Below are 27,946 nucleotides of genomic sequence, written 5' to 3' on the forward strand. Positions count from 1 at the left end.
ATTTTAGTAGAGACGGAGTTTCACCACATTGGTCAGGCTGGTCTCGAACTCCTGACCTCAAGTGATCCACCTGCCTTGGCCTCCCAAAGTGCTGGGATTACAGGCGTGAGTCACTGCGCCAGGCCATGGAGCTCTATTTCTTTAGAGAACTGAAAACAGAGAAATATATATTTTAGGAAGAGGATGAGTTCTGCAACCACCTCTTTCATCTGCAGTGAAGCCAATATTAAGAATACTAAGAGTCTAGCATGTTTTGCTCTCTGGAGGAAATATAAGATGGTTCCTTTGTACTGACCAAGGCAGTTTGTAATGAAAACTGTTGGCTCAACTTGTTGCTAGGGTACTGCCAGGGAACTGGCACACAGGAAATCTGTAACCTAGTGTGACTGTGTGGGAGCTAATGAGCTCCGAACATGGCGGGCAGGGATGGTTCTGCTTCCCTCCTTTGCTCCGGTGACGGACTAACACCTATGTCCAGTTAGGCAGACCTGGCATGTAGCCACTCGGGGCTGCTGCAGAGCTGTTTCTCTGGGTGGAGACAATGGGATTGTTGAATTGTTCCCAATATCTTGGTATGCTCCCATCTCCCATCCATTTGGTTACAAGAACCAGACACGTTCCGAGGGTTAGAATCGCTACAGCAGTTAGAAAACGAGCCAGCCAAATACAACAGGACCCAGATTGAGGTCATATGAAAATTGATGGACATGATTCAGGACCTTGCTAGTTTAAACGAAATGACCTTCACCTGAAGAGATCAGAGGGCGATGCTATTAAGAGGTGCTGCACTTTTACAGTATTCTTTCTGTTAGGGCAGAAAAGCTTATGGAAGGAAAAAGGCAAAGTGAATCACTTTTTCTTAAGATTCAGCTGGAACCAGACACTTAGCAAAACATGACGCTCTGCAGCTGACACAAGTAGCCACATGACTGCAGAATGATAGTACTAAAAAATGTTCTTGGGGGCTGGATGTGGGGGCTCACACCTGTAATCCCAACACTTTGGGAGGCCAAAGCAGGCACATCACTGGAGGTTGGGAGTTTGAGACCAGCCTGGCCAACATGGTGAAACTCTGTCTCTACTAAAACTACAAAAAATTAGTCAGGTGTGGTGGCGGGCGCCTATAGTCCCAGCTACTTGGGAGGCTGAGGCAGGAGAATCGCTTGAACCCAGGAGGTGGAGGCTGCAGTAAGCTGAGATTGCACCACTGCCGTCCAGCCTGGGTGACAGAGTGAGACCCTGTCTCAAAAATATTTTAAAAGTTAAAAAATTAAACAATTAAACAAGAGGGCTTAAGTGTCACAACCATCAATGGGGAAAGTATCCATGCATAATTTATTTCTCGAAGCCCTGAGAAGAACAAGCGTCAAGGGCTTTCTGCGAGAGTTACAACTTTTAGCTGAGGGAATCTCAATATTTAACCAAATAACACTTGAAGAAAAGTAGAAATCATGGAGACAGAAGCTCCTGGGAACTACGTTTTATGATGTGTTCTAGAGACGTAAGCGAGAAGCCTGCTGTCGCTTGGTAGCTGTGCGCTAAACTGCAGTTTGGGGTGTCTTTAGGGTAGGTAATAAATTCCTTTCAGAGACTGAATTCACATACCGATGTGACTCTTCCACATCTCTGAAAACTACTTAAGCAAGATGCCTCACATGACATGGAACTCTCGATTTGGCAACACATTTTGGGGTTCAGTCCCCCACAATCCTGGCACAGCGTAGGTGATCGTTAAATATTTATTTGGATAGAATGGGCTTTCCTTAACTTTACAGTTTTCTGGTGATGGAAGACTCAGGAAACACGAGAGAGCAGTATAAAATGTATAAGTACACAGTGGAAAGCTGGGGTTCCTAGCAAGGGATTTAGAACTTCACAAACAAAAGCAGACAGACACACAAAAAATGTGCAATATGATTCCTTATATATGAAGAACAAATGTGGATTTTCAAATTAACTTATGCTGTTAGAAGCTAGAATATTGGTTACCTCTGGGGACCAGAAATGGGGGTGAGTGTCTGGGAAAGAGAACTTCTAGGGTGCTATTAACCCTAGCCCTATTCTATTTCTTAATCTGGGGACTGGGTGCCTCTATGGATTCACTTTGTGATAATTTATCAAATGATTCTATATGTGTGTTCTATTTTAATGAAAACATTTATTTAAAAATATGCACACAATGAAAGATGTAGGCCAGTCCTTCCCAACCTTGAACATGGGTACAGGTCACCTGGGATCTTATTAAAATGCAAAATTCAGGCCAGGTGCAATGGCTCACGCCTATAAACCCAGCACTTTGGGAGGTTGAGGAGGGAGAATCACTTGAGCCCAGGAGTTTGAGACCAGCCTCGGCAAGACAGGGGGATCCTGTCTCTACAAAAAAAAAAAAAAAAATTAACTGGGCATGGTGACACATGCCTGTAGTCCCAGCTACTCAGGAGGCTGAGGTGGGAGGATGTCTTGAGCTCCAGGGTTGGCCGGGTATGTGTTGGAGCTGCAGTGAGCTATTATATAGTATAATTGCGCCACTGCACTCCAGCCTGGGCGAGAGTGAGACCTTGTCTCAAAAAAAAAAAAAAAAAAAAAAAAAGCAAGATTCAGATTCATTTGTCCTCTGCTACAGCATTTGATTCTGTATTTCTAGAAAGGATCCAGAGACTGGTATCGTCAGGATCTTTTTTTAGAGAGATCCAGGGATCTGGTAAAAGTAGCCTAGGCCTATCCTGTTAACCTATTGGGCTAATAACCGACAGGGCAGCAGTTCCCAAGGCCAGCCCATGCTCTCGTGTGGGTCTGTGAAGTTCACCTGCTCACAGCACTTTTGAAGGTGATTTTCCAACCGCTGGGTGGTGACCAGAGCCTGAAGTTGGGCTATCCCAGTGAATGATTGGCTGGTGACCAGCCCTTGCAGCCAACATTAGGGTCCCTGGACTGCCTGCCCCGTAGAAACCACTGGAAACCTGGAGGCTGTTACCCACAAAAACATAACGCGGGCATGAGGAGCCTTGCTTCCCTCTCCAGCCACAAGTGTGGGTGAAACTGGGTTTTCAGCAATGACTGCTGCATAAATAAAGTGGCCATTCCAGCTTCTCCTCATAGAGCTCTGGCGAGCCCTTGTAGGCCGAGGTGAGTGGATCACAAGGTCAGGAGTTCGAGACCAGCCTGGCCAACATAGTGAAACCCTGTCTCTACTAAAAATACAAAAATTAGCCAGGTGTGGTGGCACGTACCTGTAGTCCCAGTCCTGGAATGGTCTGAATGTTCGTGTCCCCCACCAAATTCATATGTAAAACTCCTAACCCCAAGAGCTCCCTCACCGATTTGGCCATGTGAGGACTCAGGGAGAAGATAGCAATCAGTGAACCAGGAATCAATCAAGAAAACCATTATTTTGAGTGGGGGCTGGGTGCGGTGGCTCATACCTGTAATTCCAGCACTTTGGGAGGCTGAGGCAGGTGGATCACTTGAGGTCAGGAGTTTGAGACCAGTCTGACCAACACGGTGAAATCCCATCTCTACTAAAAATACAAAAATCAGCTGGGGTGAGCACCTGTAATCCCAGCTACTCCAGAGGCTGAGGCAGAAGAATCGCTTGAACCTGGTTGGCAGAGGTTGCCGTGAGCGGAGATCGTGCCACTGCACTCCAGTCTGAGCAACAGAGCAAGACATCATCAAAAATAAAAAGAACAACAACAGCAACAACAACAAAAAAGGAAAACCATTATTTTGAAGAGGGAAAAAAAAGCAAGTCATATACAACATGATTCCTTTCACAGAAACAGTAAAAGCAAGCTGGATGTGGTAGTGCATTCCTGTAGTCCTAGCTGCTCAGGAGGCTGAGTGGGAGAATTGCTTGAGCCCAGGAGTTCAAGGCTACAGTGAGCTATGACTATGCTGATGGGCAGCCACTGGGAAACAGCAAGACCCCATCTCTAAAAAAAAACAACATGGCTGGCTGCGGTGGCTCACGCCTATAATCCCATCACTTTAGGAGGCCGAGGTGGGTGGATCGCCTGAGGTCGAAGTTCAAGACCAGCCTGGCCAACATGGCGAAATCCCATCTCTAGTAAAAATACAAACTTAGCTGTCTGTGGTGGTGCGTGCCTATAATCCCAGCTACTCAGGAGGCTGAGACAGGAGAATTGCTTGAACCAGGAAGGCGGAGTTTGCAGTGAGCCGAGATCGCACCACTGCACGTCAGCCTGGGCAATAAGAGCAAAACTCTGCCTCAAAAAAACAAACAATAGCTGGGTGTGGTGGCGGGCACCTGTAATCCCAGCTACTCGGGAGACTGAGGCAGGAGAATTGCTTGAACCCAGGAGGCAGAGGTTGCATTGAGCTGAGATCTCGCCACTGCACTGTAGCCGGGGCGACAGAGTGAGACTCCATCTCAAAACAAAAAAACAAACAAACAAAGAAAAACAACAACAAAATTAATGCCTTGTTCCTGGGTTGAGACATAGGTAGTAAAATATAAAGAGAGGCCGGGTGTGGTGGCTCACGCCTGTAATCCCAGCACTTTGGGAGGCCAAGGCGGGTGGATCACCAGGTCAGGAGTTAGAGACCAGCCTGGCCAACATAGTGAAACCCCCTCTCTACTAAAAATACAAAAATTAACCGGGTGTGGTGACCGGCACCTGTAATCCCAGCTTGAACCCAGGAGGTGGAGGTTGCAGTGAGCCGAGACAGTGCCATTGCACTCCAGCCTGGGTGACAGAGCAAGACTCTGTCTCAAAAACTAACAAGCAAAACAACAACAACAACAAAATATATGTACATATTGAACCTCGTCGGCGGAGGTTGCAGTGAGCTGAGATCGTGCCACTGGACTCCAGTCTGGGCAACAGAGCAAGACTTCATCAAAAGTAAAAAGAACAGCAACAACAAAAATCATATATATCTCATATATATATAATCATATATATATTTATAACATCATATATATATATAGAGAGAGAGAGAATGAATACAGGAAGTGATTAATAAATACACAGGATGGCAGTGTCCTCCAAGAGCTAGAGAGGAAGGTGGTGAAGAGCACCAGGGCCTTCCAAGATACCAGGAGAGTTTTGTATTATCTGTTGTGCATTTCATTATCATTCTTTAAAACTAGATATCCACATCATATGTGCTCTTTCACTTGTATGCAGTGTTCACAATTTAAAAATGAAAATGCAATGCCACATCTTAGGATAATATTTTATGCTGCAATTTCTTTTGCTTGACTTTTTTTTTTTTTAGGACATTCTGTGTTTTAAAAATTTTTGACATGTCAGAGTAAGTTGCCAATTATAGTGTTTATGTGCAAGGACACTTTATTCTGAGATTCTGCTCCTCTCATTACTATTCTTTCTTTCTTTATTTTTGGTGGTAAGATGCCCTTTCTTTCCTTTGATGACATGTTAGTAAAATGTTGGTGATAGTAACAGTATATGTGGGATTTAAAAACAAAAATCTCCCTTGTGTATTAAATAACAAATTGGCAACTAGAAGGGAATGGGTGGTGGCAGGTAATTATCAATGTCAACTACAGACACGTGACCAATGGCAGAAATGAGAACCATAGTAATGATTTGGATACGAATGTTTGTATTTATGAATTAACTAAATATGTTCATTATCTTCCCCTTTCCTATCCCCTTAACATCTAACATAAGGCATGTTAATAGAAATTAGCTTTCTCTCTCAGTATTTCAGTCATAGGATCTCAAAGGGGGAGTGTGAATCAGCGAGGAAGAAGCTTATGATGTGTTTATACACAGTTTAAAGAGTGATAATAAAATGCACAAAAAGGGAGTGTGAATCAGCTAGAAGAAGACAAAAAGGGAGTTTGCATCTTTGCTGGGGAAAGGGTGCGTGTGGATTTGTGGGATGGCTGTATTCTGTTAGGAGGAAGCGTCACTTTGTTACTGTCCGTAACTGGAGGATAAGTGTGGTGAAAAGAGGAGTGTGTGGGTGCCAACTCGAGAAGGGAGCAGTTGTGCTGACTTTAAAATATGTCAGCCTGGCTGCGTTGAACTCCGTTTCTCAGAATTCCCTCCCACTATGTCCCCAGTTGGGGTGGGCCACAAGAGAGAATTGGAGGGTGGAAGTGAAGCAGTCACCATTTTGTAATTTACCTGTTGTCATTTAACCTGCAGGCTCCCCTCATCAGTGTGGATGGCAGCCATGCCTGCAGCTTCTCCACCTTCCCTGATCCTCCTTTAGCTTCTCCAACTCCTGGGCTAGGTGGGGCAGCTCCACGACAACGGGCACTGGCTTCTTCAGGACATCCAGACCCTCAAGCTCAGGGGCAGTGAGATTGGCACAGGTTCCAGTCCATGCTGCTGGGTTCCAGCTTGTGCTTGCAGCTTACAGGCTGTCCTGCTCTTCTCTATTTATATCCATTTCCCTCCTAACCACCTGCCCTGTGAACTTGACTCTCTAGCATCAGACATCCCATCCAGGAGGACAACATACACACAGTTGCTTAACCAGCCTCACAATTACTAAGATCAAATTTGCACAACAAATACACACACACACACACACACACACACACACACACACACAGAGAAATATGTATCCTAATGGGTCTGCCTCTCTGATTAAACCCTTAATTGATACACTCATTCTGTGGACATCATTCAGTCCCTTTTCTCCAACCACTCCATCCTTGCTCAATGAACTCACAAACAAAGGGGACATAGCAGCAGCAATAGAAGGGATGCAAGGGCTTAGAAACCTGGTCTTCTACCCTCCAAGCCTGAAATGACAACAGATCACAGCCCATACTGAGGCCCTAATATGGCACCATTCCCCAAGAGGACCAATCAGCTGCCTGGTGGCAGGTTGATTACATCAGGTCACCTCCATTATGAAAGGGGAAGTACTTTGTAATTGCTGGAGTAGAAACTTACTATGGACATGAATTTTCCTTCCCTACCCACAATACTTCCGCCAGAGCCACAGTAAGTGGGCTTATAGAATGCCCTACCCACCGTCAAAGTAGGCCATATGGCATTACTTCTGACCAAGGAATTCATTTCACAGCAAATTAAGTGGGTCAGTGGGTTCCTGCTCATGGAATTTACTAGTCTTACCATGTTTCCCACCACCCTGAAGCAGCTGGCCCAATAGAACAATGGAATAGAACAATGGAATGAGCTTTTGAAGAGTCACAGGACCATCTACCATCCAGATGATGACACCTTATAGAGCTGGTGTATGCTCTATGCTTTTCTTTTCTTTTTTTTTTTTTCAAGTTTAACCTGATAATTTATTTGTGGGGAAAAAGCTAACTTTGATGAAAAAAAGTTCAGTCCTTTCCTTGTAAACACAAAGAAACTCAACAGGAATTTTGAATGTTATAGTAGGCCAGAAAATCCAACAGTAACTCTTATAATCCTTTTCTATTAAACAGACAAATCAAGTTGAAGACAAATATTAAAATACTATTTAGCCCAAATATTTATCAGCCTATTTATCCTATTGTTCAATTGGCTTTTGATTTAAAAAACAAACAAACAAACCAATACACTTTATAAGAGCTACACCGGCCTGGCGAGGTGGCTCATGCCTGTAATCCTAGCACTTTGGGAGGTCAAGGCAGGCAGATGCCTTGATTTCGGGAGTTCGAGACCAGCCTGACCAACAGGGCAAAACCCCATCTCTACTAAAAATACAAAAAAATTAGCTGGGTTTGGTGGCACATGCCTTTAATCCCAGATACTTGGGAGGCTGAGGCAGGAGAATCACTTGAACCCAGGAGGTGGAGGTTGCAGTGAGACAAGATTGCACCACTGCACTCCAGCATAGGCGACAAAGCAAGACTCCCTCTCAAAAAAAAAAAAAAAAAAAAAAAAAAAATAGAGCTACCACCACATTTGGAGTGATGAAAATAAATTAGTTCCCCCCAAAGATATTGTTTAACCTGTAAAGCATAAAAAGCTGTATAATTTCGTATACAAATTGACCAGTGTTCTTACAAAAGTAATACAGAATGCAGTTTGGGACTGATGATATTACACTGTATTTGTGGTAAAGTACTAGGCACAAGAATATATATGTATCAATTAGGTATTTTCAGTCTAGTCGGTCTCTAAGGTTATCATTTAATTCTTGGTGACATATAATCATGGGTATGCATTTTGGTACTTAAGTCATGAATTGTGGAGAACTAGAAGCAATGTATTATAGTAACAGAGTTTATATCTAACAAACGATTGCAGCATTGAACCAATCTCCTCCGTGAACTTTGTGATTTGTTTTACCATTGGTCGCTTGCAGTAGGTCCGTTTTTTTATTATTCTTCCATATTCATGCTTTCTCCATCTGCACTCTGTAACGTTTCTTCATCTTTGTCATCATGATGTATGTCTTTTGAAATTAGTTGTCTAGCTAATTTAATATTGAGTCCTTTGTTGAAGTGAAGCTTCCTTTTCATTTCAGATTGTCGCTTTTTTTCTCATTCTTCAGGTGAGGTGTCACTGTCCTCCTCTCCTTTGCTTTCTTGTTCCTGAACTCAATACTTGAGTCACCCCATCACTCAAGGAATCTGTCTAGCTGAGTTGTTTGTTTGTTGGAGTACAGTGGCACATTCTTAGTTTACCACAATCTCTGCCTCCCAGGTTTAAGCAATTCTCCTGCCTCAGCCTCCCAAGTAGCTGGAATTACAGGCGTGCCCACTACACTTGGCTAATTTTTCTTTTTTCTTTTTTTTTTTTTTTGTATTTTTAGAAGAGACAGGGTTTCACCATGTTGGCCAGGCTGGTCTTGAACTCCTGACCTCAAGTGATCCGCCTGCCTCGGCCTCCCAAAGTGCCGGGATTATAGGTGTGAACCACAGTGTCCAGCCAGTGAATGAATATTTTAAAAGCTGGTTTTAACCACCACACTTACTGCTTATAATTTATCCTTACTGGTCAGGCGCAATGGCTCACGCCTGTAATCCCAGCACTTTGGGAGGCAAAGGTGGGCGGATCACAAGGTCAGGAGATCGAGACCATCCTGGCTAACACAGTGAAACCCCGTCTCTACTAAAAATACAAAAAATTAGCCGGGTGTGGCGGCACGCGCCTGTAGTCCCAACTACTCGGGGGGCTGAGGCAGGAGAATGGCATGAACCCAGGACTTGCAGTGAGCCGAGAACCCAGGGCTTGCAGTGAGCCAAGATCACGCCACTGCCCTCTAGCCTGGGCTACAGAGCGAGACTCCATCTCAAAAAAAAGGAAAAGAAAAAAAAAATTTATCCTTACTCCAGTGTTCTTGTTGAGGGGGAAGGGGATGTTGATTAGTTGAGGAAAAGGATTAAGAATACCAGCTACAATCATGAGATCAACTACATAAATGAAGGCTATAGTAGTTACAAGCATTTCTTCTTACTTTAATATGAATAATTCATATATATTTCATCCAATTTTTTTCTTTCCTTCCTCCACCCCGTTACACTACTACAGAATGAGATGTGCTAATAAATTAACTTTATGTTTCATTATTCAAGTTACACTATGTTCCTTCCTCTTCTGCCTCAGGACTGGGAGCTCTCCCCATGGGACCGCTAAGGGTTTTGTCCATTTTCCTCCATTTTGTTGGAGCTTCTAGAAGTAAGGGTGGGATTAGGAATCATGTTCTTCTTCACCACCTGCCCTGCCCTGCCCCACCTTAGGATCTTTTCCCCTTGGCCACTCCTCTCTGGAGTTTCTAGCATAGAGTTGTTAGCGGTATTCTCACTTCCCCGTTAGGCTCTTGCTAGTGAAGTTGTGGATCCAGCATAACTCCATCTGCAACCTTCATCCATTTATTAGGAAAAGTCATGTATTTCCAGGCTCCAGGCATTCAAACGTGGGAATCTTTCGGGAGGCCATGATACTGCCCGCCACAAGTGGTTAAGCAGTTTGCCCAAGGTCATACAGTTGGGGGTGGGATCGGTGGCTCACGCCTATAATCCCAGCACTTTAGGAGGCTGAGGTGGGAGGATCACTTGAGGTCAGGAGTTTGAGACCAACCTGGCCAACATGGTGAAACCCTGTCTCTACAAAAAATATAAAAATTAGCTGGGCATGGTGGCAGGTGCCTGTGGTCCCAGCTACTCGGGAGGCTGAGGCACGAGGATCGCTTGAACCTGGAGGCAGAGGTTGCAGTGAGCTGAGATCATGCCACTGCATTCCAGCCTGGATGACAGAGCAAGACCCTGCCTTAAAAAAAAGAAGAAGAAAAGTAAGTGGCAAGCCAGGCGCGATGGCTCATGCCTGTTATTCTAGCACTTTGGGAGGCTGAGGCAGGTGGCCTGAGGTCAAAGGTTCGAGACCAGCCTGGCCAACATGGTGAAACCCACTTCTACTAAAAATACAAAAATTAGCCAGGCATGGTGGTGAGCTCCTGTAATCCCATCTACTCGGGAGGCTGAGGCAGGAGAATCGCTTGAACCTCGGAGGCAGAGGTTGCAGTGAACCGAGATTGTGCCACTGCACTTCAGCCTGTGTGACAGAGTGAGACTCTGTCTCAAAAAAAAGGCAAGTGGCGAAGTCAGGATTCCCAACCCAGGCAGTCTGGTCCCAGCCTGCTCTTGGTCACCATGCTGCACTGCCTCTCAGCCCTTAGAAGGCTCTTTCTGGGAAAGAAATGGCCAATCTCTTTGTGAACACCCCCTTTACAGGGAGTGTTCCCCTAGGAACTAGTGCATCAGTTCAGGGTGCTCCAGAAAAACAGAACCAGTAGCATGTGTGTGTGTTCTATGTATAGATACACAATACACACACACACACACACACACACACAGACTTCTTTGGAATGTGTGATAAGCCTGGCTGCCCATCCTAAAAGGCTATAACTGAAGTCCTGTTGGGCCGGGGTAGGGATAGGGTGCAGAGCATCTAGCAAAAGCAATTTTGTTCCAAGTGGTCTTAATTTATGCAGTAACTGGGATCCTGAATCAGTGCCCATGAATGAAATTTTAGAAAGCAATGCAGAGAAGTCCTTTTGCAACGTGAATAAAACCTGAATTTTCAAGTGTCCAGTGTAGAACCCACCTGGATTATCACCTCAAGGGATTTCTGCTATTTCACTGCATTCAAGCTAGGCATAATGGTTCATAAGTGCGTTCTGAAAACGACTTTTTATTGCCACAGTTTTTTTTTTTTTTTAAAGAAGGAAAGCTTAAAGTATATCAATAAAAATACCACCACTATCAGCAAGAAAACTGTTAACATTTTGGTGTATTTCCTCCGTCTTGTTTCTAGGCCCAAGTAATTTTTAAGGAAATGGGAAACACATTGAATGGGCAGTTTTACATCCTGCTTCTTTTACGATATCAGTGTATCATAAACAGTTTCTGTTATTATGGAAGTAGGTTATTGAGGGGGTCAGAGGAGGCCTGCAGTGTGAGGCCTCTCTATGAACTACGGCAGCGTGGGATCCCAGGTTCCAAGAACAAGAGTTAGACCACACGGGGGTTCTTTGGTCCACGCTGCATACATAGGAATGGGCCAGGGGGGCTTGGAGTTGGCTGAGTTTCAGGTTATAACCAATACTGGGCTGAGCAGTGCATGACGACAAAATTAAGTTGGAGACTATGTGGCAGCCAGAGAGAGAATGAGGTGTCAGTTTAACAAAGTGGCTTGCAGACTTGGAGCAAGCAGAGGAGAGGCTGGCCAGGTGGCTACGGATACGGAGAGAAGGAGTCTCAGGAAGGGTGGAGGAGGCGGGAACTGACCTGTTCCCAAGAACTTGGGATGCTCCTTCACTCACCTAGGGATCCCCAAGTGCCTGCCATGCACTGCCTGGAGCCAGAGGCAGTAGAAAAGGAACAAGAGAAGCTCTTCCAGGCACAGAGGATCTGGTGGATTTTGGCAAGTTCTTATTCCAAAGCCTGAAAATTCCTTTTGAGTCCTTCAAGGCTCTTCCTGATCTGCCCCAGGTTCTCTTTCTCGCTTCATCTCCTCTCTGCCTCCTCGCTCCTTTTACCCGGCTCCGCTGGCCTTTTGTTCTTTTTTTTTTCTTTTTTTTTTTTTTGAGACGGAATCTTGCTCTTTCACCCAGTCTGGGGTACAGTGGCGTGATCTCGGCTCACTGCAACCTCCACCTCCTGGGTTTAAGTGATTCTCCTGCTTCACTGCAACCTCTGCCTCCTGGGTTCAAGTGATTTTCCGGCCTCAGCCTCCTGAGTAGCTGGGATTACAGGCACGTACCACCACACCCAGCTGATTTTTTGTATGTGTATTTTTTATTTTTTTGAATGTGTATTTTTTATTTTTTTGAGATGCGGTTTCTCTCTTGTTGCCCAGGCTGGAGTGCAATGGCTCGATCTCGGCTCACCGCAACCTCCGCCTCCTGGGTTCAAGCAATTCTCCTGCCTCAGCCTCCCGAGTCGCTGGGATTATAGGCATGTGCCATCACATCTGGCTGGGGTTTTTTTTGTATTTTTAGTAGAGACAGGGTTTCTCCATGTTGGTCAGGCTGGCCTCGAACTCCCGACCTCAGGTGGTCTGCCCGCCTTGGCCTCCCAAAGTGTTCAGATTACAGGCGTGACCCACTGCACCCAGCCTGTATTTTTATTAGAGATGGGGTTTCACCATGTTGGCCAGGCTGGTCTCAAACTCCTGTCTCCAGGTGATCCACCCGCCTGGGTGCCTCCCAAAGTGCTAGGATTACAGGTGTGAGCCACTGCACCCAGCCATCAGATTTTTTTTTCTTTGCAATCTTTCCCCTTCCAATATACCAAGTAATTTTACTTATGTCTTTTATTTATTGCCTGTCTCCTTGCCACTAGAATAGGGGCAGGGATTTTTGCTTTTGTTCACTGATTTATCCCCAGGGCCTACCACATAGTAGGAACTCAATAAACAGTTGCTAATGAATAAATCCAACCAAATCTGACACCTAGCCTATGCTCAGAAACAAACCAGTGTTAGGCTTATCAGGAACAAATGAAATACATTGACTACTGCATTAAGATTTTTCACCAAATGTCTTTGGATTTATTTATCCATTCAGAGAATATGTATTGAGGGCTTTCCATGTGCCAGGCACTGCTCTCAGTGCAAAGAGTCTAGCAGTAAGCAAAATCAAGAGAGAGAAAGAGACAAGAGACAAATAGCTTATGATCTAATGTCAGGTGGTGATAAGTGCTACAATTAATTAAGCGAGTAAATGTTCCAGTTAACTGTTGCTGCGAAATGTACCACCCTGAAACTTAGTGGCCTAAAACAACATGTCAGTTTCATCTCTCATGGCTCTTTGGTTGACCGGGCTCAGCAGGGTGGATCTTGTGGAGTTTTACATGTGGTTGCCATTGGATGCTGGCCAGACCTTCAGTCATCTGAGGAATCTGCTGGCTGGACATCTGAGTGGCTCACTCCGTTGGCTGCAGAGATTGACTGTCAGCTGGGAGCCAAGCTGGGCTGTCAAACTGGACACCTATTTGTGGCCTCTACATGTGGCCTGGGCTTCTCAACATGCCAGCTGGGATCTGGAAGGAGCTCTTCAAGAGGAGAGTATTCCAAGAAGCAGGAAGCAGAGGCTGTCAGGCTGGTTGAGGGCTGTGTTTGGAACTAGCACTATGTCTAGCACCATATTCTGTTGGTCCAAGCAGTCACAAGGTTTCCATAGTCAAGGGGCTGGAGAAAGAACACGTGGGACAGAAGAGATTCCTGCAGTATCCCTGGGAAACACAGTCTCCATGGGAAGGGGATAGTAAGTGGTGGGGAAGGTCTCTGAAGGGAAGGCCTCTCTGATAAGTTGACCTTTGAGCACAGGCCTGAGGGGAGTGAGGAGATGAGTCATGGGGGTATCTGGGGCAGAGGGCTCTAGGCTGAGGCAGAGCAAGTACAAAGGCTCCGAGGCAGGAGCGTGGCTGACCCAGTGAGGAGTGGCACCATGCCTGTGCTGGGACCTCTGTCAATGTCCGCACATGCAGCGTGCCCTTTCCTTCCCTATCCTGAGACCACTGGTGCTCATGTGCCATTTACTCCTTGATCTTCACCAACCACGAGTCCTTGCCATGAAGTCACACTCCTTGACACAGAAGGCAGGTGCCAACCAGGTCACCCGCATTGCTGTGTTTGCTGCCATCTAACTCAGAACCAGAGCCTGCATCATAGCCCTGGGGATCCAGCACTCCTGCCTCTCAGGTCAGCCCATCAGGGCCCCAGCACGTAAACTGAGCAATGGCCCCAAGCCAAGGAGGCCCAGGTGCCCTTTGCTGGGACTGCAATTGGTGCCTGACCCCTGCCTGGCTTGGACCAGGCCCCTTCTCTGGGGCTGAACTCAAGGCCCACAGTCCACCTCACTGGTTGCTGAGCCCCACCTCACGCAGCTGAATGATCACACACCATGATGGACCCCAGTCGGGCTCTAGGCTCCATCGGCTCCCCAGCCACCTGTCTGATTTGCCACCCAGAGGCCAACAGCTGGGGTGGTGGCTGCACAGTGGCAAGGGTGCCAATCTCAGAGCCTGACTTTGTGGATTTGGATGGAGCTCTGCCACACACTGGCTGTGTTACCTTGAACAAGTAATTTCACCTCCCTCTGCTTCTTTTATCTTTAATGGGCTGTTATTGCATCTTTAAAATATTACAAAGAGGTCTGAAGAATCATCTGCCATCTTGTTTCCATAGCTGGTCAACTCAGATCTTCATCAGCCTACAGACCTTTTCTTTTTTTGGAGACTTAGATACCATCCAGAAATTTTTTGCTGTCCTTGTTGTGACCTGTGGAATCAAAGTGGCAGCCTGAATTTGATTACAATGCTTAATATTTGTTTCCTTCAAGAATTAACTGATCACTCATATTTCTGGGCTTCAGATATTGAACAAGCAACACCTGGTCTTATCCAAACCCTGATGATTTATCAGAAGCCCAGGGGAGCACCCCGAATATAGGCAGTGCGGCCAGTTCCTTCCTACCTCCCACCCTTTTTCAGCCTGGAGCCTCTTCCTTTCCTTTCCAAGGAGACGGAGTTCAGCATTGATGTGAAGCAAATCTCTCCACAGGGTTCTTCTGGGACCCTTCCTAATCCCTGTATGTCCCTTCCAAGTGAGGCTGACGCTTTCTGGAATGCTGATGGTGTGATTGCTGAGGATGACCTTCATTCTCACCACAGACGGGGCCAAGAGAGAGCTCCTGGTTTTGCTTCTGTTTCTCCATAAAATGGGACTTATTAGTTCTGATCTCATAGGTTTTCTGGGAGAATTCATTGAGTTGATGCATGTGAAGAGTTCAGAAGGGCGCCCGGCAGGCGGAGGGTGTTGTGTCGGCTCTAATGATGCTATGACTCTTCGGCAAAACGTTGGACTTTCTTGTGCTGACCCAGAGCCAGGCCCTGCAGCCAGACCCCACCTCAAAGCCTCATGTCCACCTGGGCCTCTCAGGTGGCTTTACCCTCTTGGTTGGCCCCACCAGCCAGATCACCCCCATGCCCCACCTGGGCCAACTCAGAGAGCCCAGGAACAGGGTGGAAAGTCCACCTTGTGAAAAAAGGCAGCGAGAGTTCATCTGAATTTATAGAGGCTGCACTATGGGATCCAAAGTGGGTACTGGCACTGTTGGAGTCACAGCAGACGCCCTTAGCAATTGGTAAGCTTCAGCAGTGGCTGCAAACACTGGAGTACTGGTTAACTCATAGGACAGGTGCCAGAATTTCTTTCTAAGAGGCATGATGGGAAAGCAGCAGCCGTGCAGTTGTGGGAGCATGCTAAGAGGCCCGGCTTGAAGCACATCTGCACGGCAAGCTCGGTGTGCATGTAGAGGGCTGTCTACAGGCGTGTGGTGCTCAGAGGTGCTCATGGCTAAGGAGGGGGCAGGCAAAGCCTCTCATGCTCCAGTGGTGATGAGGGACACCAGCTTTGACCCTTGTATGAGGATGCTAGTTCACGGAGTTGTCCTAATCATAAAAGAGTAAAGAATCAAGGAATGCAGGCTCTGGTTTTCATGTTACTTTTTAAAAACATTTGTTTAAGTTTTTGTTGTGGTAGAAAATGCACAACATAAAAGTGACCATCTTAACCATTTCCAGGTGTACAGTTCAGTAGTGTTAAGTTCATTCCCATTGTTGGCCAACCAATCTCCAGAGCTCTTCCATCTTGCAAAGCTGGAACTCTGTGCCCATTAAACAGTGCCTCCCCTCCCCTCCCCCAGTCCCTGGCAAGCACCATTCTACTGTGTGTTTCTATGAATGTGACAGCTCTAGGTGGAATGATACAGTATTGGTTTCCATGTTCCTTTGGAAAGCCTGGACTTTTCGAAAGCCTCATGGTGGCCATCCACATATACACCATCCCCCTCCCTCACCAGCTGCTGCTCCTCAGTCTCCTTGGGAAGACTGTACTCAGCCCACAGGTGCTGCCGTTGTCTCTCCTAGTCCTTGGCCAGCAAGTCCTTCACTCCCACACTTTTCCCGGATGTGCTCCCCCAGCCAAGGCTTCCGTCACCCTCTGACAGCTGATGGCCCCCCAGTTACCTTAAGACTTTATCCTCCCTGGGCCTTTGGAATCAAAGTGGCAATCTGAATTTGATAACAATGCTTAATGTTGTTTCCTTCAATAATTAACTCGCATTTCTGGGCTTGAGATATTGACCCAGAGCCCCTGTCCCATTGACTCCCCATTGCTGCCTCACTCCTTTGCATCCTCCAGGGCTCAGCCTTCTCAACAGACATCGGGAGATCCTTGCCTATATTGTGATGACCTATTTCCTTTTCTGTCTGCCCTACTAGAGTATAAGCTATTCCCAGGCTGAGAGAGCCTCGTTCCTCTTGATGTCTCAGCATTGCAGACATCAGGACCTCAGGAATTATTTGGCAAATGAATGAATAAAGGAATCTTAACAACACAACTCCATGGAAAGTATGACCAAGAGAAAGGGTTGCAGGTGAAGATGGTGGGTTGAACACATGCATTTAACTTATTCTTTTCTTTTTTGGGGGGAGATGAAGTCTTGCTCTGTTGCCCAGGCAGGACGGCAGTGGTGCAATCTCAGTTCACTACAATCTCCACCTCCCAGGTTCAAGTGATTCTCCAGCCTCAGCGTCCTGAGTAACTGGGACTACAGATGTGCGCCACTGCATCTGGCTAATTGTTGTAGTTTTAGTAGAGAGTGGGTTTCACCATGTTGGTCAGGCTAGTCTCGAACTCCTGACTTCAAGTGATCCACCCACTTTGGCCTCCGATAGTGCTGGGATTACAGGCATGAGCCACTGTGCCTGGCCCATCTAACTTATTCTTAATGAAATCCCACTAAAACTACAGCAAAGGGATTTAAAAGATAATATGCAAACCCATAAGGAGGATGAAAGGGCAGACCTGGGAAACCCTGGGAAACTGAGTCATAATTGGCCAGTGTAAGGAGCAAAGAACCAATGCCATTTACCTTGCTGAATCCTCAAGAGGTACAGGAATAGGCAGGACAAGAGACCTCCGAAGATGGGGGGAAGTTGAGAAGCGGGGAGCCCTGGAGGCCATCTTGGATGCTGCTGACCCAAACCACGTGAACGAATGCAGTGCACTTACCCAACCCTCGACCTCCGGGGGCCCCGTGTCTTGTCCACATAGGTGCCCTAATCCAAGTGAGCCCTGGGTCTCCCTGGGTAGCCTTTGGTGTATCCACTGTATTTCTCAGAAGGGGCTCTGAACACTGTCAGGGAAGCTGAGTCATTTTATGACCTGAGACCCCATTGGAATATCTCACCCTGGAAGCCTCCATCTCGAAGTGGCAGTGAGGCCCTGACCTTATTCAGCTGGCCTTGCTCTTCATACCCAGCTTTTCAAAACTCAGCAATGTTCGGTTAGGTATATATAGTCAGGTGATTAAAAAGCAAAACAAACAAACAAACAAAAAACTATTTCAAAAGTAAGAAAATGATTAACACAAAAGTAACCCAAGTGGTTACCTCTTTGGCAAGAGAGGGGGATGTCATTTAGGAAGAATACACCTGGGAATCTGCAGCGAGTTGAATTGTGTCCCCCTCCTCAAGATATAGTAAAGTCCTAAGCCCCGTGTATTAGGTTGTTCTTGAGTTGCTATAAAGAAATACCTGAGATTGGGTTATATATTTGTTTATTTATTTATTTGAGACAGAGTCTCGCTCTGTTGCCCAGGCTGGAGTGCAGTGGCGCACTATCTCAGCTCACTGCAACCTCCGTCTCCCAGGTCCAAGCGATTCTCCTGCCTCAGCCTCCCAAGTAGCTGGGACTACACGCACAGGCCACCATGCCCAGCTAATTTTTTTATTTTTGTAGACACGGGGTTTTGCCGTGTTGGCCAGGCTGGTTTTGAACTCCTGACTTCAAATGATCTACCCACCTCGGCCTCCCAGATTGCTGGGATTACAGGCATGAGCCACTGCGCCTGGCCTGAGAGTGGATAATTTATAAAGAAAAGAGAGTTAATTGGCTCACAGTTCTGCAGGCTGTACAGGAAGCATAGCAGCATCTGCTTCTGGGGAGGCCTCAGGGATCTTCCAGTCACAGCGGAAGGTGAAGGGGGAGCAGGGGCATCACATGGGAAGGCAGGAGCCAGAGAAAGAGTGGGGGTGGGGGTGCCACACACTTTTAAATGACCAGATCTTATAAAAACTCTCTCACTATTATGAGGACAGCACCAAGAGGACGGTGCTAACCCATTCATGAGAAATCTGCCTCCATGATCCAGTCACCTCCCACCGGGTTCCACCCCCAACAATGGACACTTCAGCGGGACATGAGATTTAGTGGGGACACAGATCTGAACTGTTATCACTACAGTACTTGTGAATGTGACTTTATTTGGAAATAGAGTCTTTGCAGATGTAATCAAATCAAGATGAGATCATGCTGATTAGAATAAGGTGGGCCCTAAATCCAGTGTGGCTGTTGTCTTTATAAGAAAAAGGACAGGGAGATTTGGATATAGCCACACAGGGTAGAAGGGCCTATGACGACGGAGGCAGAGATTAGAGTGATGTAGTTACAAGCCCAGGAACAACAAGGATTGTTGGCTGTCATCAGAAGTTAGGAAAAGGTAAGGAAGGACTCTCCCCAAGAGCCTTCAAAGAGAACACAGCCCTGGCCAGGCACAGTGGCTCCCATCTGTAATCCCAGTACTCTGGGAGGCCGAGGCAGGTAGATCACCTGAAGTCAGGAGTTTGACACCAGCCTGGGCAACATGGTGAATCCCCGTCTCCACCAGAAAATACAAAAATGAGCAAGAGGCGTCGTGGCATATGCCCGTAGTCCCCAGCTACTTGGGAGGCTGAGGCAGGAGAATCGCTTGAACTGGGAGGCAGAGGTTGCAGTGAGCCATGATCATGCCACTGCACTCCAGCCTGGGCGACAGAGCCAGACTCTGTCTCAAAAAACAAACAAACAAACAAACAAACAAAAACAACCCAAAAAACAAAGTGAGCATGGCCCTGCTGATACCATGATTTCAGATAGCCCCCAACTGTGAGAGAATACATTTCTGTTGTTTTAAGCTCCTCAGTCTGTGATACTGTACCTTGATACTGGCAACCCTAGCAATCTAATACAGACACCTAAGCTTTTTACTAATGTTATATTTTATAGCCTGGGTTACGAGTACACAAGCGTTGAATTTGTTTTTTTTTAAACCTGTTTATATGTTATATACATATACGACTTCACGATAACAAAAATAAAAGTAAGCAATGGCAAAAAGGGGAACATCTATCTAGTGACTGGGCTTTGGAAAGAAATTCAGGTTGGGCACATTTGGCTATGGGTTTGCCTTGTGTACCAAGATCACAGCAGGGGATGTCACCATCTGCAGGTGTGTGGGGACTTTTTTTTTTATTTAACTTTTATTTTAGGTTCAGGGGTACATCTGAAGGTTTGTTGCATAGGTGAACTCATGTCATGGGTGTTGGTTGTACAGATTATTTCATCACCCAGGTACTAAAGCTGGTACCCCATAGTTAGCTTTTCTGTTCCTCTCCCTCCTCTCACCCTGCATCCTCAAGTAGACCCCAGTGTCTGCTTTCCCTCCTTTTTTTTTTTTTTTTTTTTGAGACAGAGTCTTGCTCTGTCACCCAGGCTGGAGTGCAGTGGTATGATCTCGGCTCACCGCAACCTCCATCTCCCAGGTTCAAGTGATTCTCCTGCCTTAGCCTCCCGAGTAGCTGGGACTACAGGCGTGCACCACCACACTTGGCTAATTTTTGTATTTTTAGTAGAGACAGGGTTTCCCCATGTTGGCCAGGCTGGTCTTGAACTCCTGACCTCAGGTGATCCACCTGCCTCAGCCTCCCAAGGTGCTGGGATTACAGGTGCGAGCCACTGCACCTGGCCTGTTGTTCCCTTTTTTGTGTTCATGAGTTATCATTTCGCTCCCACTTACAAATGAGAACATGCGGTATTCGGTTTTCTGTCAAAACAGGACTTTCTGGGGTCAAGCTTGAATGTTGTAGATAGCGAGAGATAGCAAACAGCACGGGGTTCCTGGAGCTTGGTCTCTTACAAGCAAACATTTCTAGTGATCATGGGCCAGACAACATCCTAGCCAGTGCGGCATCCAAAAGAAAATGGGATGCTGTTCCTTCCCAGGGGCAGCAGACTGTGTGCCCTAATGGGGAAGGTTCTAGACAGGGTAGCTGCCCAGAGGCAGGTTGCTAGGTGTCCCTCAGAAAGTTCTCTAGGAGCCTGTGTGAACTGCAGTACTGGGGGCTCCTGCCTTCCTATACAGAAGGCAGCCAGAGGTTACCTTTATCCGGCCTGATAGGGGGTGCTTTGGGAACAGCTAAGTAAGAGTCCCGAATACACCAAAGTGGGCATGGTCTGAGCAACTCACCATCTGCAAGATGCTCACTACAACCTTGGACCTCATCTGGATGTCTGCTGATGACCATGAGGCCAGGAGGGAGGCCTCACCGAGGGCCAGAGGCACTCCTTTAAGAAACTGATACAGGCCAGGCATGGTGGCTCATGCCCATAATCCCAGCACTTTAGGAGGCTGAGGCAGGTGGATTGCTTGAGGTCAGGAGTTCGAGACCAGCCTGGCCAACGTGACAAAACCCTGTTTCTACTAGAAATACAAAAATTATCCGGGCATGGTGGTGCATGCCTGTAATTCCAGCTACTCAGGAGGCTGAGGCATGAGAATTGCTTGAACCTTGGGGGCAGAGATTGCAGTGAACTGAGATCACGCCACTGCATTCCAGCCTGGGTGACAAAGTGAGACTCTACCCCCCCTGCTCCGCCCCCTCAAAAGAAAAGAAAAGAAATGAAACTGATATAGACCCAGGAGCCTGGGATAGGGACAGAACCCGCATCCCATCTATCTGGTGGTGTGGGGCTTCATCTTGACATGACTCCTTCAAAACCCTGTTGGCTTATGACAACTGACCTCCCAAATAACTTTCCTCTTCTCTTTCTCGGCCAGAGGTAATCAGGACAATGTGAGATTTCCCAGTGATTTTTTTTCTCCAACTGGTTTCCTGCCTTGTAGTTAGAGGAGACAACAGCAATCCCAGGAATTCTCAATATATGTATATTACTTTAGCTGAGAAAAAAATGTTTAAAGGATGGGAAAGTGAATACGGAACACCTCATAGAACGATTCTAAAGGAATAGATTGGTTCTGAATGTAAGATCAAAGTGCACTTGGAAAAGTGTAGAGATTGGAGAAAATCACTTTATATCTCTTTCTCCTAAAGCTGTGCTAAGTTCTCTTTAATGGCGATTCTGGGAAAAGGATCTAATTCCTTTAAAAGCTGGGCGGCCCTGCAGCTGAAGCCAAGTTGTAAAACTGTTAGGGATGTAGAAAGGTTAGTAAAGAGACCGACGGTATGGCCGTTTCTAACGATCTGATGGGAGGGGTTTTTGGAATGGTCTAAATGCTGGCTGCGAGGAAAGCAATGCTCGGAAAAATAACATCACGGGGCTTTTTATACGGCCCACTGGTATCGTGATGCAATGTGATTATTTTTCTGACTTTCTGTTTTTACCACAGGAAAAGGAAGAAACGAGGGAATTGGAGGAATGCTCAGATGCGTAATTACCAGTGCTTCTCTCAGATAAATTATAAACAGGCAGTTAAAGAATTCTACTACAGCTAGGAAACAAAGCAGGCTTTAAACACTTCAGATGTCAACATGCCCCAATTTTGAAGGCGCTAGAGCTGTGTATAACCCCAGAGATAATTTTTCTCCAAGGAATGATTCAGCAGAGTTAAAAAAAAAAAAAAGTAACTCCCACCTCCCCATTCCTGTGTGTATGGCAGACATCATTAATAAATCAAGGCAGATTTTTTTTTGTTTTTTTTCTTATGGAGCATAGATGCTGCTCCAGAATTCTCAGCAATGTGTGCCGAAGAACTATAAATGGATCAGAATTGGTGCGTGAACGGAACCAGCTAAAGAAGGACCTAGCACAGTAGTTAAAGTGTAGGCTCTAAAGTTCAGCTCAGCCAGTTAAGTGTTCAGATAAGTTTTCTTATCTGTAAAATGCAGTAACAAGAGGACCTGTCTTCTAGTATTGTTGTAAGGATTAAATCACCCCATCTAAAGAGTCTGGAGCAGGGACAAGAAGTAAATATTCAACGAATTGTGTTTAACATTTTTCTAGAATAAAGAGCTAAAGAAAGTCATTTACTGTTTAACCCTGGAGGAAGTACTAAATTAAGATTTGGAAGCAACCTGTGAGTGGAAGATTTATTCAACAAAGATATTTAGCAACTACTCTTATTTGCTGAGCTTTGTACAAAGTGTTGGGGAGTATAATGCAAGGTACCAATATATAAATCTGGATCAAAGTTGACCTTTTTTTTTTTTTTTTTTTTTTTTTGAGACAGGGTCTCACTCTGTCACTCAGGCTGGGGTGCAGTGGTATAAACATGGCTCACTGCAGCCCTGACCTCCTGGGCTCAAGTGATCCTCCTGCCTCAGCCTCCCATGTAGCTAGGACCACAGGTGTGCACCATTATGTCTGGCTAATTTTTGTAGTTTTTGTAGATATGGGGTTTTGCCATGTTGCCCAAGCTAGTCTTGAATTCCTGAGCTCAAGCTATTCATTCACCTTGACCTCCCAAAGTGCTGGAACTACATGTGTGACCCGCCACACCCAGTCTGGCATCCTTTTAAATGTAATAATATACTGACAAGTTATTTGTTTATAGTCAGTTGTTTTACATAAAATTTCAATTTAATAAAAAAAAATAATCAGAAGATAAATGGCCAGTTAATTAAATATGGAAAGCTACTCGATTTTGTTAATAAACAGGGAAACAAGTTAATACAACAATGGGAATGGGGGATGGAAGATTTGAGAAACAGAAGATCAATCTAGACATTTAACATCCAGATATAAAAAAATCCAGGGAAGGCCGGGCGCGGTGGCTCAAGCCTGTAATCCCAGCACTTTGGGAGGCCGAGATGGGCAGATCACGAGGTCAGGAGATCGAGACCATCCTGGCTAACACGGTGAAACCCCGCCTCTACTAAGAAATACAAAAAATAGCCGGGCGAGGTGGCAGCGCCTGTAGTCCCAGCTACTCGGGAGGCTGAGGCCGGAGAATGGCGTGAACGCGGGAGGTGGAGCTTGCAGTGAGCTGAGATCCGGCCACTGCACTCCAGCCTGGGCTACAGAGCCAGACTCCGTCTCAAAAAAAAAAAAAAAAAAAAATCCAGGAAAACAGCCAGGCACAGTGGCTTACGTCTATAATCCCAGTGCTTTGGGAGGCCAAGGTGGGTGGATCACTTGAGTCTAGGAGTTCAAAACCAGCCTAGCCAACATGGCGAAACCCATCTCTACTAAAAATGCAAAAAATTTGCTGGGTGTGGTGGTGCACACCTGTAATCCCAGCTACTCGGGAGGAGAAGGCAGGAGAATGGCTTGAACCCAGGAGGCAGAGGTTGCAGTGAGCCAAGATCAGGCCACTGCACTCCAGCCTGGGCCACATAGCATGACTCTGTCTCAAAAAAAAAAAAAAAAAAAAAAAAAAAAAAAAAAATCCAGAAGAGAGAGAAGAGGCAATTAAGAGGAGAAAAATCATCAAAGAAAGAATATGAAAGTATTTCTAAACCTGAAGGGCAGGCATCTCCAGATAAAGGTCGATTGAAGTCATTGGCAAAATCAATGAAAAGACCCCCATCAAGGCATATTATCATGATACTTCTGAATCCCAAGGATAAAAGAAACAAACAAACAAACAAACAAACAAAAAACCATGGTCGGGGGAGGGCAGGAAACTAATCATATGCAAAGAAACAGGAGGGAAAATAGCATTAGATGTTTAAGCTATAATTTTATACCCAGCCAATCTATCAATCAGCTGTGAAGGTAGAGCAAAGATGTTTTCAGACTGTAATGACTCAAAAAATACTCTTCAGTTAAAGGATAATTTTTTAAAAAGTTTGTAAAACCATGACTCTCATACAAAAATAAAAAGAACACATTAAATATCTTAATATATTCACTTGTTGTTAATGAAGAAACCAGTAATGATGTTACAGCCAGTTTAAAGGAGAAGTTAGGCCACTCATGCTGGCTCCTGCCTATAATCCCAGCTCTTTGGGAGGCCAAGGTGGGAGGATCCTTGAGCTGAGGAGTTTGAGACCAGCCTGGGCAACAAAGTGAGGCCTGGTCTCTAAAAAAAAAAAAAAGAAAAAGAGAAGTTAAAGAAGTACAAATTTATTTAAGAATTGATAAATTTACGGCTGGGCATGGTGGCTCACGCCTGTAATCCCAGTGCTTTGGGAGGCCAAGGCAGGTGGATCACGAGGTCAGGAGATCAAGACCATCCTGGCTAACATGGTGAAACCCTGTCTCTACTAAAAATACAAAAAATTAGCCAGGCGCGGTGGTGGGTGCCTGTAGTCCCCCAGCTACTCCAGAGGCTGAGGCAGGAGAATGGCGTGAACCCAGGAGGCAGAGATTGCAGTGAGCCGAGATCGCGCCACTGCACTCCAGCCTGGGTGACAGAGTGAGACTCAAAAACAAACAAACAAAAAAAAGAATTGATAAATTTGCTGGGTGTGGTGACTTGTGCCTGTAATCCCAGCACTTTGGGAGGTTGAGTCAGGTGGATCACCTGAGGCCAGGAGTTTGAGACTAGTTTGGCTAACGTAGTGAAACGCTGTCTCTACTAAAAATACAGAAATTAGCCGGGTGTGGTGGCACACACTTGTAATCCCAGCTAGTCAGGAGGCTGAGGCAGGAGAATCGCTTGAACCTGGGAGGTGGAGGTTGCGGTGAGCCAAGATCATGCCATTGCACTCCAGCCTTGGCAACAAGAGTGAAACTCCATCTCAGAAAAATAAATAAATAAAATAAAATAAACTGATAAATTTATAAAGGAATTTGGAAACAAATTTGCACATAGATAAGAACTATCTATCTTTTTGTGAGGGGTGGGGAGAGGAATGTGGATTGCTGCCTGTCTATAGATAAGAATTGTTTTGCATTGCTGTCAGTTATCTACAATTCACAGTTTCAAGGACAAAGAAAGGGACAAAGCCCTATTAATCAGAATTGGAACGCATAGTTTTTCACTGAAGCACAAATGCTCCAAGTACACTCCTTTTTTTTTTTTTTTTTTTTTTTTTTTTTGAGATGGAGTCTTGCTCTGTCGCCCAGGCTGGAGTGCAGTGGCGCGATCTCGGCTCACTGCAAGCTCCGCCTCCCGGGTTCACGCCATTCTCCTGCCTCAGCCTCCCGAGTAGCTGGGACTACAGGCGCCCACAACCGCGCCCGGCTAATTTTTTGTATTTTTAGTAGAGACGGGGTTTCACCGTGGTCTCGATCTCCTGACCTTGTGATCCGCCCGCCTCGGCCTCCCAAAGTGCTGGGATTACAGGCATGAGCCACCGCGCCCGGCTACCAAGTACACTCCTAAGTAGAGAATATGTAATGTTTAAAAAAGAGAGAGACATGGGAGCCCCCAAATAAGGTCTAGGGTATCCAGTACCGGAGTGTGGCGAATCCCAGGACTACAGGAGACCGTTAGGCCAGACCCCAGCCAGCCCACACTCCAGGAGGAACGTGCCTCCCAAGAGGGTTCCAGGAAAGGAAAATGGAACTGATATGCTTGAGCATATGGAAAGTATCATGGAAAGGCCGTGGCAGAGATGTTCAACATTCTGGGGACCACTAATGATAAGTAATAGGAAATAAAATCAATTTAGAAATGAGGCATCTGCCAGGTGCGGTGGCTCACGCCTATAATCTCAGCACTTTGGGAGGCTGAGGCAGGCGGATCACCTGAGGTCAGGAGTTTGAGGCCAGCCTGACCAACATGGAGAAACCCCGCATCTACTAAAAATACAAAATTAGCTGGGTGTGGTGGCACAAGCCTGTAATCCCAGCTACTTGGGAGGCTGAGGCAGGAGAATTGCTTGAATCCGGGAGGTGGAGGTTGCGGTGATTGCGCCACTGCACTCCAGCCTGGGAAAAAAGAGCAAAACTCTGCCTCAAAAAGAAAAAAAGAGGCCGGGCGCGGTGGCTCAAGCCTGTAATCCCAGCACTTTGGGAGGCCAAGGCGGGTGGATCACGAGGTCAGGAGATCGAGACTATCCTGGCTAATACGGTGAAACCCCGTCTCTACTAAAAATACAAAAAACTAGCCGGGCGTGGTGGCGGGCGCCTGTAGTCTCAGCTACTCGGGAGGCTGAGGCGGGAGAATGGCGTGAACCCGGGAGGCAGAGCTTGCAGTGAGCCGAGATCCGGCCACTGCACTCCAGCCTGGGAGACACAGCGAGACTCCGTCTCAAAAAAAAAAAAAAAAAAAAGAAATGAGGCCATCATAAATTTTAGGAATACTGGGTGGTCATAAAAAAATGAAACTTGGTAATGTTCCATTTGACTTGCATAGTCATTATAAGGTGAATATTGACTATTCCTCCAAAAAGTGTGATAAAGCTGTGCGGGGTGATAGGGGAGGGGAAATGAGGGGTGTCCATGTAGCAGAGTTAGATAGCCACCCACTCAAGTCAGCGAGTAATGTCTAAATACGATCAATTAACCAATAGCAGTAGAAGCATAATATTCACATATATGGAGATGAATCCAGAGAAAAACAGCTAGCAGAGCTGCCAGTGGCTGCCTCTGGGAAGTAGATCCCTGTGGTGAGAAAGCTTAGGTCAAAGAATGGCTGTTTTTCATTGAAAACGTATATACATACATACACACATACATATATATAGAATTATACATATATTAAAAATAAATTTGAAGAAAACGATTATATCCTGAAAAGGGCATATATTATTAGGTGCAGGTGGGATGCGGGCAATCGCAAATGCTTACTCAGGAAGTGCAAATTGGCACTGTCATTGTGGAAGGTCATTTGCATAATCCAGAGAAATTTTAAATGCACCTACCCTTTGAACTGGCTGTCTTACTTCTTGGCCTCTTTCCTCAGAGAATCACTTGCAGGTGTGCTTAAGGAAGCATGCCTCACAATGTTCCTGGAGCATTGTTTATAAGGTAAAAATAATAATGCTTGGCCAGGTACAGTGGCTCACGCCTGTAATCCCAACGCTTTGGGAGGCCGAGGCAGGTGGATCACCTGAGGTCAGGAGTTGGAGACCAGCCTGGCCAACATGGTGGAACTCTGTCTCTACTAAAAATACAAGATTAGCCCGGTGTGATGGTGCACGCCTGTGATCCCAGCTACTTGGGAGGTTGAGGCAAGAGAATCTCTTGAACCCGGGAAGCAGAGGTTGCAGTGAGCTGAGATTGTGCCACTGTACTCCAACCTGGGCAATAGAGTGAGACTTTGTCTCAATAATAATAATAATAATAATAATAATGCTGTAAATGTCTGGTGAAAAAGGAATGGCAGTACAACAAAAGCAAAACAAAACAATAGTGTGGTTTTATACTGTGCTGTTGGCACATACTGTGTGCCTGAACTGCTGATAAGGCACAGCTCCCTAGACATGGTTTGGCGATAACCACACGTTTCAGAATAACATTAATGTTAAAATTGCAGTCAGGCCGGGCGCAGTGGCTCATGCCTGTAATCCCAGCACTTTGGGAGG

General features: G+C 46.0%; 1 protein-coding gene across 37 annotated transcripts in view; it reads right to left on the reverse strand.

Moving 5' to 3' along the window:
* The window catches only part of NDUFB2 (NADH:ubiquinone oxidoreductase subunit B2), a 1,166,996-nt gene that overhangs the window by 394,282 nt on the left and 744,768 nt on the right, over positions 1-27,946 (reverse strand). Inside the window, exon 1 of one of the 37 annotated variants that reach the window (XM_050782307.1) lies at positions 21,152-21,157. The exons of 35 other annotated variants lie outside the window; for them this stretch is intronic. The gene's annotated coding sequence lies outside the window, so the exon portion shown is untranslated. Of the gene's footprint in view, positions 1-10,624; positions 10,629-21,151; positions 21,158-27,946 lie in introns of those variants that run through there. One more of the 37 variants, XM_050782315.1, reaches the window with a different exon arrangement.

This window comes from Macaca thibetana, chromosome 3, assembly GCF_024542745.1.
Source record: "Macaca thibetana thibetana isolate TM-01 chromosome 3, ASM2454274v1, whole genome shotgun sequence".
Taxonomy (NCBI): domain Eukaryota; kingdom Metazoa; phylum Chordata; class Mammalia; order Primates; family Cercopithecidae; genus Macaca; species Macaca thibetana.